The following is a 7495-nucleotide window of genomic DNA, read 5'->3' as shown; positions in this document are numbered from 1 at the left end:
GTCTTAAGCCTCTCTGTGTCGCTTTTTTCTCCCATCCTCTCCTTCTCTCTCTCTGCCTTTCGCTAACCTGCCATGTGTATAATCCTGCCTTTCTCTGCGCTTTATTCTGAGCTCTGCACTTCGCCTCTTTCTGTGACACATAAAGACAGGTAAGTAGAAACAATGCACGCACACACACGGACACAGGGCGCCGGGTAACCAGAGCACTCCCTGTGCCTTTGGGGTAGTTGCCTGAGTGCGGCTCCCCTTACTTGCCTGAGCTGGGGGTTAAGTTACACACCTTCTCTGATTGCAAACTCTCGTAATGGGAAATGTGTCTGAGAGGCCGAGGGAGTCACACTTTGCATCCAAATTTGGTAGACAAGTAAAGGGAAAGGAGATCGAGGGTGTTGTAAAGGAAACAATAATAAGCTAATCAACATATGGGGTCTGAATGAATGTGTGTGTGTGCAGCAAGTGTCCCTGTGTGTGTGTGTGTGTGTGTGTGTGTGTGTGTGTGTGTGTGTGTGTGCGCGCGCGCATGTGTGAGTAATCAACCTTGCCTTCTTTGCAGAGTAAACAGACGTGTCTGTTCCTGAGTCCATCTAATCCTCAACCCAATCATCCCAACCTGGCTAATCTAGCGGCACGACCCTTCCCCACTCACTCACTCTCTCTCACACACTCAAACACACACACACACACACACACACACACACACACACACACACACACACACACACACACACACACACACACACACAAACACGCTCCCCCTTCTGCTTGTCAATGGCCATAAACATACATATAGACTCATTGACCCACAGCCACATGTGTGTCATCACCACACACAGAAACACACACACACACACACAAAGGTCAGAGGAGGGTCCGAGGGTTCATAGTAAACACCACCCACCCACAAATTTACTCCTCCTGACCCAGACTTGAACTGCTGCACTTTGTGCAAAATGTGATAAACAATGCATGTCACACACACAGACATACACACACACACACACACACTGCATGTCACACATACACACAAGCCCAGATACTGAAGGACATGAGCGCTGCATTGAGTGTGTGAACATTAAACAAATGGACATCCCACATATTATGGACGCTGACTTGAGATCAGCTTCTGTGCGTATACTCTACTATGTATTCAAATAACCTCTCCAGCTAATATGTGGGTATACATCCAGAAAAAGAGGTTGGTATATGCCCTGAACCTGTCTTTACCTCAACTACACCACCAACTACTATTATCTGAATCAAAATATTTAACGACACTTATTCCAAACTGTTTAACTTTCAAAAAGCTCCTGATAAAATGATTTTGTAGCAATTTAAATTGCAATACTGACAAGAAATTGTGATTCATCACGATAAGATAATGACAAATATATTATTTTTATTGACTATTGCTGTGAGAAAAACTAAAGACAAAAACAACTGCCACTAAAACTTAGTAGTGAAAGAAGTGCACAGGTTCTAATGCTTAACCTCTGAGGCTGTGACTGCTCTGCAGACAGGAGGTCAAACTCATCTCAGTTTTTCCCCCCAACATGTATAGTTAAGTTGACTTGATACGTGCCATTCAAACTAAGACATTAAAGGGACATTTACAGCATAAGCAGGTACAACAAGGTATCTTATGTAGTCCATCAGCAGTGCCAGACCTGGAACATCTGGCACCTTAGCCCCCCAAAATAATTTAGTATAATTATCATGATTATGATTATTTATATTGATTTTATTTATTACAAACAAGAACAAAAGTAAATGAGAATTTAATTTAAAAAAAACATTAGCTAACAATCAATTCCAGTAAATGACAAACAATAAAAGAATGTGGTATGTGCAAATTTGCAAATTAGATCTTCTTTTGAACACTAGATGGCTTTTTGTTTTATCTTATTCTTATGCTCTCAAAATACACCCTACTCCATCATATCCATCAATGCTCTCGAAAGTTATGACTGTGATGATCTCTCACTCATAAGGTAGACTGCATTGCTAGGACTAGACGTGTTACCCCTACTACAGACCCACTGTTGGTATTAGATTTTTGGAGTATTTTTCCTTGATGCCAGACTTTTTCATTAGAAGAAGGGGGCGCTCTGCGTGGCGCCATAGGCGGCCGTCTATTAAGCGTGGGTGGTATCATGGTATTACGGTATACCAGGATATTTAGAAATCCTGAAGGCTGGTTTTTCCAATACCGTCATAAATGCAGGTGCTCCTCTTTCTATTAAACTCATTGCATGTAGTGCACAGCACGCACCACCAGAGCCCAGTCTCCGGTCTCTACTGCTGGAACAGGCAGCTGAGCTGAAAGACACCACAACAGCTAGGTAGGAGGGATAGGTTACAGGGTTAGAAACAGAGAGACACCGAGGGGAATAACAGCATGCTTTTTGCATCTGACTTGGTGAATTAACAATTTCTTTTGGCCAAACCGGAACTGGTGATTGTCGAAACAGAGGACTTACTAACTAGATTACAAGTTTGGGTGAGTTTTATTTGTTTTTGTCGAGTTTGAATAAAGTGTGTTTTATAATGAGTTAACAAGGCAATTAAGTCTTCTGTGACTGTGACAAAGTTGAATTCAAAAGGTGAACAGTTGTACTTCTCTTGTTAATATGGATAATAGCACTTGCACACTTACATCATCATAAACTGTACACTCTGGTGAAATTTTAGAAAGGTATGAAAAATTAGATACCACCCCAGCCTCCTATCTATGTTGCCTTATGGAAGATCCACTACTGTCCATCAGAACATTTGAAAATCTCTCATGCATCATGCATGTGCGCATATACATGTGCAACAATACTCCTTATCTTTGAACTAGACTAAATAAATTGGGAACCAGATCCTCATATTTCCCGTACCTGAAATCTTCTTCAGAGAAACATCCTTGTCCCCCTTATCTCTCTATCTTTCTCTCTTATATAAAACTACAAATACACACAACAACATGCATGCATACTTCAACACACACATAGAAAACACACAGTGGGAGAAAAAAAAGGAGACAGGAGGAGCAGACAGACACAAATCAAAAAAGTCATATACTGTTATTGTTATCAGTGCTATTATTTTCATTACCATCACTATTATCACTATTACTGTACTTCCTCCTCATATGTGTCCTATCCCACGCATCATTAGCTCGCTCTCTGTGGCCCCCGGGGGGGCTGCGTCATCGTCTGCTGTTGTGCCGGCACTCCTGATGCCGTCGGCACGGTGACGCCTGTCGATAGCCAACCAGATGTTTTTTTCTCTCCCCAACCCCCCCCTCCCAAACTCCTTTATTCTGGGACGGCGGCTGTGCAAGGTTCACCGTGGCAACCGTGGAATGGTGCTTTAGAAGCCATTACAGCGGTCCTCTGATGACACTCAAATAGCTATCATTACACCTCCTCCAAGGAGACACAGAGGGAGGAGGAGCGGGGGAGAGGGAGGGAGGTGAGAAGGGAAAGGAACGGAGAGATGAAGCAGAGGAAGGATGGATGGGTGAAGGCTAGGAGGGAAGGAAAAGAGGTGGAGGAGAAGATACAGAGCAAGCAGAAGGAGGTGAAAGTGAGGAAAGGAAGGGAGAAACAGCTGAAAGGTGACTGGTGGGATGTAGGTTAGGGGTGCAGGGAGACGGAGGGAGAATCGGCAAATTACACAGGCAGACAGGGATGGGAAACCACGTTAAAGATATAGAAGGTGCATGGAAGAAGGGATGAGAGGGGAAGGGAGTGATGGAGAGAGAGAATGGGGAATTCAAAATGACCGTTCTGAGTTAACAGCCTCCAGCCTTTTTCTACCCTATTAAGTTCTATTCTGCCATTACTTGGGACTGCAGGGGGCTGCCTCGTACCCCACAGTGCCCCCCTGCTCTTACAGACACCCCCTCCCTGCACACACATACATCACGTCCACAAACACACACTCCCTTCCACACTTTTCCTTCTCCAGTCATCCTCTTCCCCTCTTTTTTCCTCCACTTTAAGTCCCCCCTCCTCTCTCTCTAGGTTTTCAGTTCAATTCCAGAGGTTGTGAACTGAATGAAAGAGATCACCCTGATCAATCTTTGAGTCCACCAGTTGCCCTTGTTGTTGCTGTTGCAAAAAGCATGCCAAAACAAGCTGTAAGGTTGTTTTTTTTTGCTGCTGTCTAGCTTTATTCACTTTCCTTCCTCTCCACCCTGACACACTATGAACCCGTTTCAGTAAAAATCAACTGGGATCAGGACAGAATTGATTGTTAGACGACCATGTCTGAAATCTGAGTGTTTAGACTGCTTTGTCATATTTAAAGTCTGAAGGTACCTGCATTAGGTTGAAAAAGAGTGAAAAAAAAGAAAGTTGTTTGCATACAAACTTAAATCTGATTGAGAACACCTGGCGCTACTCAAATGGCTTTTTTGACCAAGAAGTCAGCATCAATACACAACATCTGTACAAGAAGATAGTGGAAAAGACATGTTTTCTTTTTTCTTGCACGTGTTTTAGAACATTAAGGGTGAGAACAAATGCAACGTCTGAGGATGCGCTCAATGAGTAATTATGGTTGTGATCTGACTAAAATTTTGGCAAAAATACATCAGACATGTTTAAATGCAAATGAACCAATTACAACCTTCACAACTCGTTCACGACATGGAAGTTGGGAAAAAGTTTTTACATGTAAAACCTGTCCGGTGTCCAAACCTTTTTTTGCCACCACTTCCTCCTTCCTTCAACACACCCTTATTTACCTCTCTTTCATCATTTTACCATATTGCCTTACAAATTGAAGAACATCTCAGCTCTAAAATAAAAACTTAGCACAAATAAACAAAAAGAACAAAACAGTTTTGCCATTATGTCCACAAAAAGCAACAACAGATTCCTACCATGCAGAACATACCAGGTGGTTTCATTGTGTAAGAAATGAAATCCAGTTTTTAATTTTGGAGTAACTTGATAATATCCTTTGTCCAAAGACATTTTCTGCTTGATGACGTAAGTAAAAAGACAAACGTTGTAATGACTTTCAAACTTTTATGAATGTCGAAACAGTTGCATCCCCTCACAGCTTGACCTGACGTGCTCACAGTTGTAATTTCCAGATCCACCACTGAGAGGCGGTGTCAGCCTTCTACTTTGCCTCCTTTACGAGAACCTTGCCTATATATTTTTTGGAGGTTAAAAAAAGAGAGAGAAGATTGATGATTGGTTTGTCAGTGTTGGTGCCTGTGTGACTGCATAGCGTAGGAGGGAATGACTTTAGAGCTATTTAAAATGGCTGCTTTTAATGTCTCCTGCTTTTGGGGGGGACTTTGCAGAAACTGAAAGGCGTCAACAAACATGTGCAGCGTTATCAACTGTAAAACATCAGTGCAATTAAAACAACAGAGGAGGAGGAGGAGGAGGAGTATTCCCCCTGTGTTTCAATCATTTCCAGTCACTGTACCTGAGCGTATTTCTCTGCCATGTCATGCAGGCTGTACATGGCATAACAGGAGCAGGTTTGACCCACAATTTTAGAGCCTGGATGTGTGAATGTGGGTTATACCTCACTGCTAAGCATGCATTTCTCATGTGCTTTTAATCCCATTGGTTTTCTTGCATGCTGATTTGATTATGATCAGGGCAACGCGCAAGCTTGAAAAGGCTGCCGCGCTGCTCTGGTCGCCCCATGTGCTCCGCTACAGTTCAGTATATTACCCTCACTTTTCTTTAAATGTGTCTGAAACGAGGCTTTGAAACAGTCCGGATTAACTGATGTATCGCGTTTCTAAAAACAAACCGCCTCTGAATCATTCATTAATTCACATTTGGCTATTACAGTGCGGGTTTGTGTTTTATGGGCAGAGCAGCTCCTTCCTGTGTGGTAGGAAAGAGTTAATAACAACGGGCTAAACGTGATGAGTGAGGGGACGCTGTGAAAAACAGCAAGCCAATCCGCGTCAAGATTAACACCTTGCGCGGCCGTGATTCGCCCACAGCCTGGTCGTTGTTGTTTGGGCTCAAAACCCACGTGGGGGTACGGACCCACATCTGAGTTTTCATTGGCTGAGACCCCACACTCAAGACCCGCCCCGAGAGGTTCTCACAGTGTGATTGGCCAAGCTGCCGCGATCAACTCCTCCCCCTCCCCGCCTTGTTTTTCCGTCCGAGAGGAAAGGAAATATCCCTCTCGCGAGCTCCATGGGCTCGCGCGGGCAGCCGCGCCGCCGCCGTCGTCGCTTCACATCTATCAGGAGGCGCGCGAACTCAGATCTGACATTTCGCACCGATCTTCTTAACGGCCCCGAAAATACGCAAAAACACGATCACTAGATCTGATATTTAACTGAGCATCGACGACTGCGTGCGAGGAGCTTCCCGTTGTATCGTTTTATCGCCAATTTGCACGAGACGTTTGCTCTGTCTGTGTGTCTGTTTCTTCATTTTCTCCTCAACCAGCGGCTTCGCTCTTCCTCTATACCGGACACCGCCGCACACACACACACACACACATACATGTACGCACGCGCGCACACACGCACGCACACACACACACACACGCACGCGTCTATGTTCATATGTGCAGTTTTGCAGTGACAGGACCATTAACCTTTAATGAATTAATTATATTACTAAAGATTAACAGGCAAGGGAGCTTAATCAAATTTGGTGGGTGAGAGTATAGCCTCTGGCCTCTATCTATCTATCTATCTATCTATCTATCTATCTGTGCCTGTCTGTCTGTCACTGGTTAGATAAAGTCCAGATTCTTTTAACTTTCCTTCGTAACGATTAGTCTGCACAGCTGGATTAAATGTCTTACTGAAGACGGTTCCCACACATTTACATCGAAAACATTTCAGAACTGTTCCATGACTTTTCAAGGACTCATAATATTTTTTCTGCTTGCCCATTATAATGTAATTTCAGCCAGCTGGCAAACATGAAGGGAGAGACTGAATGCAGAGAGAAAAATGAAACATACGTGATGGTAAACAAAATGATGATGTTATTGTGCTGTGTTTTTGTTCTGACCTGCCGAGGGACTGCAGATGCGAACTAGCTCTAAGCAACAATCTGGTACAGTGCATCAAACGGTAACATTCATGTTGTAAACTGTACATGGCCCCTTTTATATAAAAATATAACGTCACACATCCAATGCATGTCAGAGTCACATCAACAAAATAAAATAATATAAATTTGTGGTTATGTTACAGTATGTGGAAGGTTGTCTATGGAAGATTACAACAAAATTATATGACTTTTGCAAAACTTTCAATGATTTGTGCTAGTTCTATTACATTTCCAGGCCTTGGAAATGTGATCATGGTATACCATGACTTTTCTGGGGTTTCTATGACCGTGGGAACCCAGTAAAGAATTTGTTAAAATGTAAATTGCTTACAAAGGAACCCCAAATGTACAGTTGCAGTTTTGGATAGATTGCTGACTAAGCCTGTAATGCTTTTTTTTGTTAGGCAGGACAGTATATGTGGCTGAGATGAACCACAGTAACAGATAAT

Source organism: Plectropomus leopardus, chromosome 19 (assembly GCF_026936395.1).
Source record: "Plectropomus leopardus strain MGB_pleo_1.0 chromosome 19, ASM2693639v1, whole genome shotgun sequence".
In the NCBI taxonomy this organism is placed as follows: Eukaryota; Metazoa; Chordata; class Actinopteri; order Perciformes; family Serranidae; genus Plectropomus; species Plectropomus leopardus.
Note: the sequence above shows the minus strand (reverse complement) of the source record.